Source organism: Columba livia, chromosome 2, assembly GCF_036013475.1.
Source record: "Columba livia isolate bColLiv1 breed racing homer chromosome 2, bColLiv1.pat.W.v2, whole genome shotgun sequence".
In the NCBI taxonomy this organism is placed as follows: domain Eukaryota; kingdom Metazoa; phylum Chordata; class Aves; order Columbiformes; family Columbidae; genus Columba; species Columba livia.
Window position 1 is genome coordinate 18,109,697 of NC_088603.1, and position 9,931 is coordinate 18,119,627.

At 44.8% G+C, this 9,931-nt stretch overlaps 1 long non-coding RNA gene across 1 annotated transcript; it reads right to left on the minus strand.

The window, feature by feature from the left end:
• Positions 1 to 3,285: 3,285 nt before the first annotated feature.
• On the minus strand, positions 3,286 to 6,403 carry LOC110355366 (uncharacterized). Its single transcript, XR_010470965.1, has 3 exons — positions 6,033 to 6,403; positions 5,515 to 5,629; positions 3,286 to 4,191 (listed from the first exon to the last, which is right to left on the minus strand). It is a non-coding gene; the product is annotated as an uncharacterized LOC110355366 (long non-coding RNA).
• Positions 6,404 to 9,931: the final 3,528 nt, after the last annotated feature.

The window sequence follows — 9,931 nt, forward strand, 5'->3', positions numbered from 1 at the left end:
CCACTCTCCATCATCTTCAAAAGCTCTTGGAGAACACGAGAGGTGCTTGAGGATGGAAAGAAAGCCAGTGTCACTCCAGTCTTCAAAAATGGCAAGAAGGATGACTTAGGAAACTACAGACCAGTCAGCCTCACCTCCATCCTTGGAAAAGTGATGGAACAACTCATTGTGGCCATCATCTCCAAGCATGTGGAGGAAAAGAAGATTATCAGGAGTAGTCAACGTGGATTCATCAAGGGGAAATCATGTTTGACCAACCTGATAGCCTTCTATGATGGCATGACTGGCTGCGTAGGCAGGGGAGGAGCAGGGATGTTGCCTACCTTGACTTCAGCAGGGCTTTTGACACTGTGTCCCACAACATCCTCAGGTAAGCTCAGGAAGTGTGAGTTGGATGAGTGGACAGTGAGATCCACTGAAAACTGGCTGGATGGCAGAGCTCAGGGGGTTGTGATCAATGGTGCAGAGTCTGGCTGGAAGCCTGTAGGTAGTGGTGCTCCCCAGGAGTCAGTTAGACTGGGTCCAGTCTTATTCAACCTGTTCATCAGTGACCTCGATGAAGAAACTGGGTGCACCCTCAGCAAGTTTGCTGAAGATACCAAACTGGGAGGAGTGGCTGATACACCAGAAGGCTGTGCTGCCATTCAGCGAGACCTGGACAGGCTGGAGGACTGGGTAGAGAAGAACCTGATGAAATTCAGCAAGGGCAAGTGAGGAATAAACACAAGCATCAGAATAGGTCAGGGGTGGACCTGCTGGAAAGCAGCACTGCAGACAAGTACCTGGGAGTCAGCATGAGCCCTTGTGGAAGGGCCAGCGTGAGCCAGAAATGTTCCCTTGTGGCGAAGAAGGCCAACAGTATCCTGAGGTGCATTAAGAAAAGTGTGACCAGCAGGTCAAGGGAGGTTGTCCTCCCCCTCTACTCTGCCCTGGTGAGGCCACATCTGGAGTACGGTGTCGAGTTCTGGGTTCTCCAGTTTAAGAAGGACAAGGAATTACTGAGGAGTCCAGCAGAAAGGTATGAAGATTATTAGGCCTCTGGAGCATCTTTCTTATTAGGAGAGACTGGGAGAGATGGGTCTGTAGAACCTGGAGAAGGCTAAGGCAGGATCCTACCAATATTTATTAAATATCTTAAGGGTGGGTGTTTAGAGGATGGGACCAGACTCTTTTCAGTGGTGCCCAATGATAGGATGAGGGGCAATGGGCACAGACTGAAGCATAGGAGTTTCCATCTGAATATGAGGAGAAACTTCTTTACTTTGGGGGTGCCAGAGCACTGGAACAGGCTGGCCAGAGAGGCTGTGGAGTCTCCTTCTCTGGAGACATTCAAAACCCACCTTAACAGATTCCTGTGTCATCTGCTCTAGGTAAACCTGCCTTAGCAGGTGGGTTGGACTAGATGATCTCCAGAGGTCCCTTCCAACCCTGACCATTCTGTGATTCTATAATAGGTAAAGCAAAATCCGTGCACACCAGCAAAGCAAAACAAGGAATTCATTCACTACATCCCACGGGCAGGCAGGTGTTCAGCCATCTCCACGAAAGCCGAGCTCCATCATGCGTAACTGTTACTCGGGAAGACAAATGCCGTAACTCCAAACGCCCCTCCCTTCCTTCTTCTTACCTCAAAATATGTACTGATCATGACATCATATGGTATTGAATATCCCCTTGGCCAGTTTGTGCAAGTTGTCCTGGCTGTGCCCCCTCCAAGGTTCTTGTGCACCTGGCACAGTGTGAGAAGCTGAAAAGTCCTTGACTGTTTCACAACAACTAAAACATCAGTGTGTTATCAACATTATTCTCATTCTAAATCCAAAACACAGCACCACACCAGCCACTAGGAAGAAAATCAGCTCTATGCAAGCTGAAAACAGGACAAAGCTGTTTATTTAAGAAAAGCTTGTCTTCTTCCTGGTTCCTGTAGACCTGTTAACAACCTTTGGGTCAAAAGCATGTGTCAGCCTTTGCAGATAGACAGGCTGTTACAGGATTACAGATAACAAAGAAGCTTTCACAGAAATTGCGTCTTCTGGCAATTCATAAGGGTCTTAGTGGAGAGACAACCATATAACTCTGTTTAAATATACTTAAGTATTACCAAAGGGATTTTCTAACTGGCCAAATATACAGGTTGCTTTGCCAGTCTTGTAGGCAGCAATATCATATTTCACTATTTTAAGAAACTTCACATACGTTCACACACGAGACATGCACACACATCCCAAACATACACCAGCTCATGAATTGAGCCATATGTTAGCCAACAGACAGATAACTAATGTCAAATGAATTTAAAAATTCACTTGCAGGATCTCAGATACACCAAGGACACACATTCATATTCACAGTTGAAAAAAAAGCAGTCAGTGAACATATAAGTAGGCATGTAGATAAACACTTCACTGTAGTTACCTCTGGGACTCAGCAGCAGGCAGACTAAGAAAGAGACAGAGCTTTTTGCTAATAAAAGAATGCCTAAGATGTATTATCTATTGTAGTCTCCCAGCAAAGTAAACTAAGACCCACGTCAGACTTCTGCAGTTCAGGGTACACTTCCAGCATTTCTTTATAATTCTTATCAGCACTGTCTCCAAAACAAGGAACAAACAGCTGAACAACAGCTCAGGGGAAAAACTACTGATGACTCTCCTTTCACCTGTGGGCTTGCCTCCCTGATTTCTGGCTTCCCTGAAAACATGACTAAATGGAATGTCAACAAAAGATGTAGAAAATGCAAGTTTTCATAGGATCACAGAATGGTTCCGTTTGGAAGGGACCTCTGGAGATCATCTGGTTCAATTCTCCTGCTCAAGCAGGGACACCTAAAGTCAAAGCTAGTCAGCAGAGGGCTGTGAAAACAGAAAAATTGAAATGAGGCTCCAAAACACATCAGTAATGGGTGTAGAACAAATGTGACTTACCTAAGAAAGGCATTCCATGGTATATTAGGTTGGTGCATAAGTAATTGAAAGATTTTGCATTGTTGAAATTTGCCATTTGATATTTGAATACATTCCATCTGAGAAGTATGCTCAGCAAATCCCTGAGATGCACCAAAATCTTCAATGCCTGCAGCTGGCATTGGTCAACAGAAAGGGCCCAATTATTCTCCACGACAGCACCCAACCACACATCGCACAACCAGCACTTTAAAAGTTGAGTGAATTGGGGTACAAAGATTTGCCTCATCCACCATATTCACCTGATCTCTTGCCAACCAACTACCACTTCTTCAGCATGTTGACAACTCTTTGCAGGGAAAACACTTCCACAACCAGCAGGATGCAGAAAATGCTTTCCAGGAGTTCGTTGAATACCAAAACATGGATTTTTATGCTACAGGAATAAATCAACTTATTTCTGATTGGCAAAAATGGGTTGATTGTAATGGTTCCTATTTTGATTAATAAAGATGTGTTTGAGCCTAGTTATAATGATTTAGAGTACAAGTCTTATGAGGAGTGGTTGGGGGAACTGGGGCTGTTTAAGCTGGAGAAAAGGAGGCTGAGGGGAGACCTTATTGCTGTTTACAACTACCTGAAAGGAGGTTGTAACATGGAGAGTGTTGGCCTCTTCTCCCAAGTAGCAAGTGATAGGACAAGAGGAAATGGCCTCAAGTTACACCAGGGAAGGTTCAGATTTGATATTAGGAAACATTTCTTCAAGGAGAGGGTTGTGAAGCAGTGGAACAGGCTGCCCAGGGAAATGGTGGAGCCACCATATGTGGAGGTGTTTAAAAGGTTTATAGACAAGGTTCTCAGGGACATGGTTTAGTGCTAGAGTTAGGTTACAGTTGGACTTGATGATACTGAGGTGTCTTCCAAACGATTCTATGATTCAGAATTCATGGTCCAAAACCACAATTACTTTTCCACCAACCTAATAGATACCTGCATATAATGACCCTTTATTTTCTATACTCAATTAAACAAACAAACAAACAAAATAAAAACCAAACCAAACCAAAAAAACCCACACAAAACAACAACAAAAACCAACAAACCAAAACCAACCAAACAAAAAACCAACCAAACAAAAAAACACAAACAAAAAAACCCCACACCATACTTGCTTACCCAGAAGTCATCTAATCTGGGATGTGAACTGACAAGATGCTTCTGTCTTCAGCGTAAAAGATCCCTGAGCCCTTGTTGCCGTCCCCTTCACAGACAGAAGTGGTGTGGGCTGAAAAAGTGAGCAACACATTCTAGACAAGCCTATGAGGCTCTCGACAGACACACTAGACACTCCTATGAGTTCAATTTGGCTTAGCAGGCTCAGAGCACACCTATCTCAACCAACATGAGAGGGTTATTTAAAAACACAGCACTGATGACATCCATTTAGCTTTGTTCTGGTTGACACTGGAGATGGTGACACCCATTTTCAGCCATTAGCCAAAGCTAATAAATTGTTCACCATAATGAGGTTCCAAGTCATCTGTCCTACAATGCTCTCCTAGGCACCAGGGAATCACTAGGAAGGTTTTGTACCTTCTACCTCGAATTATTTTGCTATTTGAGCTTGTTACCGTTTCAGATAAAAACCTTCATCTTGACTGGGAACCAGAATCAATCATTTGCTCTCTACAACTACCTGAAAGGAGGTTGTGGCACGGAGGGTGTTGGTCTCTTTTCCCGAGTACCAAAAAAGAGAACAAGAGGAATTGGCCTCAAGTTGTGCCAGGGAAGGCTGAAATTGGATATTAGGAAACATTTATTCATGGAAGGGGTTGTGAAGCATTGGAACAGGCTGCCCAGGGAAGTGGTGGAGTCACCATCCCTGCAGGTGTTCCAAAGACGTATAGATGAGTCTCTTAGGGACATGGTTTATTGCTAGATATAGGTTACAACTGGACTCAGTGATCTTAAGAGTCTCTTCCAACCAAGATGGTTTTATGCTTCTATGATTTTAACCTCCCAAATGAACACCCTGGCCCCTAGGCTGAAAAGCCAAGCTCCTTTGTGCTTGCCCTTTTGGTGGCCTCTTCATTCTCCTTATGCAGCCACCCAGCTAAAGGGACTCATACCTGTGCTCTCCCCTTCCTGGACAGGGACTGTAACCAACAGGATGCTCTTGAAGAAGCTGGCACCTCTACCTTGTTGCTGTTCACCTCTTTATAATTCCAGCTACCCATCTGCAGCCTGAGTTAGGTATGCAAAACATGAGACAATCGGTGCCACTCAGAGTTGTCATTCCCTATTGTTTACTGGTAAGTAAGACGTCTTCCCACTCCTTATTAAGGAGTTGTTGTTGTTCAGCCTTCTGGGACTGCTGTCTCCTCATCCCACCGAAGGACTGTAGCCACCTACCCTTAGCTTCTGGATTAACTGCTAAAGGCTATAGAACTATCAGCAAGGTGAGTGCCTGCCACCAAAGTCTTGAAGTGGACCTGCCCACCAAATGACAGTTTTGTCCCTGTTTCTGGCCATAGTCTTCCTTATAAATGCACAGTCCTCTTCAGCAAGCAAGGTCAAAATGACACAGGTCCCAAAGGTTTTGACTTACCCTTCCCTTCTTCCAGTAGAGTCAGTGGGTTCTACCAACAGAATTCAGACAGTGCTGGGAATATCTGGAAATTTCTGCTGTGCTGGCGCAAAACAAGGAACTCCCATATAGAAACCTAGGTTGCACAAGTAGAATTACCAGAGAAAGAAAAGATCATTCTTTGGTAAGAAGAAAATGAAAAGGCATGATTGATCCCCTCAGTGCTTGCCTAAATCCTTAATCTTCTGCTGCCCCTGTTTCCATACCATGTCACTGCATCCACTACACATTTGCATCATGTCCTTAATGACCACACGGATATGATGAGGTCTTTCTGTACCTGTACAGCACCACTCCTCAGGCAGCTCCACTGGCTGCAAAAGGTCAGCTCTGGATATTCACTCTTTGAAGACAGACGGAGCTTACAAATACCAGGAAAATGCCAGAGGCATTGTCCTTTGTCCCTAACACTAAAAAGGCATCTAAATCAAAAGTAAAACTATGTCTATATTCTCTGCTGACACAGTGCAACAGCTCACCACTGGAATGTCAGGGTCGTTGTCCTTGCTGGTTGAGATCCAGCGCTCCAGCTCCAAGAAGTGACGATGTGTCTATGCCCTCTTCTTAGCCCTGAAAACAATTAACATGGCATCCACAATGGCCCACATTCCTCCTCCTCCCAGCTTCCACATTCCCCTGCCTACATACTGGCCTCACCCACACTCACTCTGGGCACAGCCCCTGCGGGTGCTGACCGGTGCCATGGCCAAGCACCGACCAGGACAGCTCTGACTGACGTGGGCCGGCGCTGGGCCAGCAGGAAGTGACAATGATCGCAGAACAGCATTCCCAGGGAGGCCCTCCCGTGGTTGATCCTCAGGCACGCAGCCTCAGACACCCACCAGACATGGCCTAGTTTAACAGTTCCCATCATTCATCGGTTCTTTTGAGGCAAGTTCAGAAATGCAGTTCTGAGCATGCACAGTGAAGGAACAGGACGTGTTCACTTTCTGCATTGTGAGGTAATTAGGAACAATCTTTCTGAAGAGGATCCCTTTCCTGCTATGTCTGGACCAACACATGGCTTGCACCAAATCAGTGTTCAATGCTCAGGCACGAGCCTGCTGCTACATACTTACTAGTACTTCACCACATTCAGAACCATTCATGTTTGCTCAGTTATCTGTGGGCCACACAGCTATCGCTGTGACACATAAACCTACTGAATCTTGGACTAAATGAAGCCAGGAACTGAAATGTGGTGAGGGCAAGAAAGAATACAAGAAAAGGGAGGGACCAACATGGTCACCTTTAGGGCTGAACACCAACTTCCAAGGACAGAACAGTATTCCACTCCCTGGATTACTTCTGCATTTTTTAAATTGGAATCTACCTAATGTAAAGAGTATGGACACTTTAACAGCAGCAGCCATAACCTAGAAAGCTCTCACAGCTATCCAAACATCCCCACCCATCTAATCTCAATCAACCATCTAATCTCAATCAACCATCTAATCTCAAAATATAAAGTTAACCGTCACTTTCATAGGGCCTAATTGTAACTAAGATTGTAAATATAAGGCTGCTGTCTTTTATTATGGCAAGCAATATCTGTTCTCTACTGATGTCGGCTTCTCATCTCGTACAAGAGGCAGTAATTAGGTGTGTATATCAGAGCTGTATTTATTTAGCTCTGCCCTTTTCCGGGAGCTTTCAAAGTGATTACTGCAATAAAGCAGGAAGCTTGCTTTTAGTAAGACCCAACCTATTTAACCTAAAAGCAGAGCTGGTGATCTGTCCTGTCCCTAGAGATGCACAGTCCTGCAATCATGCACAATCGTCCAGCCAGTGCATGGGCAGAAAGCTCAAACCGTCCCAGACCCATCCAGTTCATTTGTATGAGTTCCACGTGTGCAGCCCAACGCCCTGCCCACAGCCAGCACCACACGTTTGTCTGTCAGTGCACAAATTGGAACCCATTAGTTACCACCATAGCATGACCTTTTAAAAAGATCCTACAGGTAGCAAGGCAATGAATTCTACGAAAGTAAGAGAGGAACGTGTGGTTTTCCTCCACCTCCCCATGAAGGAGTGACTGTGCTTTTCAATGGTCACTCAGCAGCCTGCTTTGCTGTTACCCAAAACTTACCTCCAGGGAAGTTGCATGCTATTCCCACAATAGCAATTTCATCTCCAGTCTCCATCTTCATCTCCTGGGCTGCACAATACAGATAGAAGTGTCAGCCAGTTGAAAAAGTTATGCATTTATCATTAAATAAATATTAGGTCAAAACATCAACTTCCCACAAACACATCTTGAATGATCTATTGCTGGTTGTGATGAGAAATGACACTCCCACAGGTGGCAGGAGCTGTGCGGTCTTTTTCTTGTTGTCATGACTTTTAGAGGAAAATCCCTGACTAATTCCTCTGACTCCCTCATTCACAAACACTCCTTTTTACTGTCAAGCTCTGCTACTGCTGCCACCAGCTGATCTGCGCTTGACCCTCTTCCTAGATCAAGCCGGCTTCTTTTCTTGCCTACAGAAGTGAATTGTACATTGACCAAGGCACACACTCAGCTCTATCACCTTTATCCTATTCATAAAGCAGATCTCCCAAAAGGAGTCTGCAAATTACCAGTTTAAAATCAGACCATGTAAATAGGCAACAGACAACCAAGTACCTGAAGGAAGAAAAGATGCGTCTTCCACATGCTAGAAAAGTTCCTGGAAGAAAAACCTTATTCTGAGCTCAGCTTTGCTGCAGCCCCCGGTTGCTTAGCTACTGAAATCGGACAGTGCTGGGAGTATCTGGAAATTTCTGCTGTGCCGGGAGAAAAAAACTCTTGCTGTGCTGGGACCCAAAGTGCAAGACATGATTGTGTTCTCCTGCCCCATATACAGGCAAGCTGTATACACATGGTAGAGGGTTCTGAACAGGTGCAGCTAGGGAGCAATTCCTCTGAAAATTCCCAGTTCACTGGGCTGGATTTGTCTGGTATGGATTTAAATTTCTTCACAGTACATCGTAAGGGGCCATGTTTTGGATTTGTGCTGAAAATAGTGTTGAAAACACACTGATGTTTTAGACTACTTACTGACATCCCTTCTGACGTTACAATGGTCTGACAACACTCAACACCTTTTAGGATTCGACCACAATAAAGAAATCTCTCTCTGTGCCCGATTTCCAGAGTCGGCAAATAGAATAGAATTGGCCCAGCTGTGGCCATCATAATCTGAAATTGCAGAGCTCAATTCCTGCTGCCATGATAAGGCTAGTGTGTACACATACTCAGACATGTTGCAGGAAGAGCCAGAGGCCATGAATGCATTGCAAAGAGCAAGTTTTGTTTTAGTTACCTCTCTACTGGGGGATCTCCAAAGCCACACCTGAGCTCCCAGGCAGAGGTGACACCAGCGGGGACGCAGGCGCTGGTCAGTTCAGCCCTATTCTATTCTATTCTATTCTATTCTATTCTATTCTATTCTATTCTATTCTATTCTATTCTATTCTATTCTATTCTTCCAGCCCTGCTGGAAGATCACTGGGCCTGCTGAGCTCGCCTGTATTTCAAGGCTTCAGGCAGGCGCAGCCTCCCGCTCTTTCTCACAACAAAGCAGGAATCTCAGACATAGTGATAAGGTGCCTAGAGTTTCTCACAGGCCTGTGTTATCTAACACAGACGTTCTACTCATCAAGCACACAAGGTCAGTAAAACAATTAGTGTGATGTATGTGCTTTTTCTACAGACCGGTGCAAGTCACTTGAGCGTCTTTACATTTAACTAATCTCCTCGACAAATCTTCCGCTATATCCCCATATAGCTAGACAGTTGTTTTTCTTTACGACTGGTTAAGTCTCACAATACAGCCTGACAGTGACATGCACCAGCACAGAGCTCTGCACTTTTGGACAGAAGAGAGATAGGTAAGCAAAATGCTGCATGTGGCCTTTAGATATGCAATAAAGGGGAAGATTTGGGTGCCTCCCTGTTTGTTTTTAGCTTGTCAGTCACCCTGCAGTGGGTGGTCAAGGTGTCTCAGGCAAAATATGCAGCAGTTCAGCAAGTCTGGCTTTTGGATTGTTAATGTTCTTCGTCCCAGTTCTCCAGTAGCACTGTCTCAAATGCCTGTGCTGAACAATTTTTTAATGTATATAAATGGCAGAGCAGAAAACCAGCTTGAGCTGAGTGCCTCTGGAGAAGGGACACCCAGACAAAAGCGTTTTGTGCTTATAAGCCCTCACAATCTATGCACCTGCTCTTCACACGCTGTCCACATTCCTGTTGGACCTGTGAAATTCTGGGCCTCAGGGCTTCTATTTTTCTTCTTGGTTCTCCATCTTCCAGAGAGCTTTTTGCTCACCTTATCTGTTCTGGTTATGGTTAAAACAAGACCAATTTTCTTTTAGTGAATTTTAATTTCAGCTAAGT